This window comes from Aplysia californica, unplaced genomic scaffold (genome assembly GCF_000002075.1).
Source record: "Aplysia californica isolate F4 #8 unplaced genomic scaffold, AplCal3.0 scaffold01119, whole genome shotgun sequence".
Lineage (NCBI taxonomy): Eukaryota > Metazoa > Mollusca > Gastropoda > Aplysiida > Aplysiidae > Aplysia > Aplysia californica.
This window is the reverse complement of record NW_004798389.1, coordinates 48,529-50,220: the sequence shown is the minus strand read 5'-3', so window position 1 is coordinate 50,220 and position 1,692 is coordinate 48,529.

Below are 1,692 nucleotides of genomic sequence, written 5' to 3'. Positions count from 1 at the left end.
CGTGACCTGAGGGAGGTGAACGTGACATACTTAAGTCACCGCCCAATGAGTTGTACCTCTGAATGGTTTTGTGGTGGAGTGGTGAAATTTATTACTCGAGTGTTCAATTCCAAAGCAGAATAATGAAATTGATGTTTAGCTAACAAACAGATTTAGTTCTAGAAATCAAAGCGACCAGCAAAAAGAATGAAAATAAAAGCATAAGGTCCTCCTTCACCAATCCAAAGACCCTACCATCCCATTTACTATGCCCTTGACTATAATCAATCTGCTGTTGCTTAATTGTGCATGCCCACTTTTTAGCCCCACGAGCCGCCCCTGAATGTCCCTAAGTGTGTGGTTGTGATCTTGTATTGTTCAACTGTGTAATGTGCAGGCTTGGTCTGTGTGTATTAAGTGTTACATGAACGGTTTCAACTTGTTCGTTAGGGTCTTGGAGATAATTTTGTAGTCTACGTTCAATAAAGATATGGGACGGTAGTTTTTCATTTCCAGAGGGGAGCCTGAGTCTTTCGGAAGGAGGGAAATGTATGATAAGTCACGTGACTCAGGCAAACATTCTAACTCATAGCTTTCTTTTACCATTGCTGCAAAGAGGGGGGCCAAAACGGGGAAACAACCGAGGTAAAACTCGACTGTCAAGCCCTCGGGGCCGGGCGAGGTGTTTTTCTTCATCAAGTTGAGTGCGTTTTGCAGGTCTGTGATGGAAATATCTGTCTCGAGGATTTGTTGTTGGTCGTGCGTGAGTTGCGCGGCGTGTTGCATGTAATTGTCCTGTACTGATTCGTCTGTATCTTGTTCAGCGTAAAGTGCGCTGTAGAAAGTTTGAAAGGCGTCCGTAATTTTGTGTGTCTATGTGTGTATTACCTTGTGCGTCTGAAATCGCTGTTATCATTCTCTGTTTTTGTACGTTTTGTTCTATAACGCCAGGTATACTGCTCTTGGTTTTTCGTCTTTTATTGTTGGGTATTTAGTTCGAATGTGAGCTCCTCTATATTTTATTTGATTTAGTTCTTCTAACTCTTCCTTGAATTCTATTATGTTTTGCGCTTCTTGTAACCCTAACTGTTTTAACTGTTTTGCAAGTTTAATTTTGTATTCTAATTGTTGCTGTCTATATGTCTCCTACTTCTACAGATTTCTTTGGCTTTGTATATTGTGTCCAGTTTAATGATACGTTTTAAGTTGTCTCATGTCTCCCTAGAATTGTTAGTAATGTTAGTAATAAAAAGAATTATTAAATAAAATATGTACATGGAACGAACAAGAATGAATGAAAAACCACTTATGTGTATGCGAGTGGGGGAGGGGGAGGAGGGAGTGGTGTGAAAGAAAAAGCGGACGGGGATGAGCTGCAAGTGTATTTGTCGAATGAATCTGTGAAAGAAAGAGGGGGACACTAATGAGCCCGGGAGTGAATGACCCGTGTGGTGTTAGGTTTTCGTTGTAAAACCCCTTAAATATGTAATAAAGGCTCGAATGCACCCAAGGCCCCACCCAACCACAGTGCACTGGTCAGTCCCCTCTCTGTCCGCCGACACCCAGTGGCCTCTCCCTTCTCTCCGTCCGGTCCATAGAAGGAGGGAGGTAGAGAGAGAGAGAGAGAGAGAGAGAGGTGGTTTCGCCGTGGACAGTCCCCCACCATCCAACCCCCGCCCAACTCCCTACTTATGTACACAGCTACCACCATTG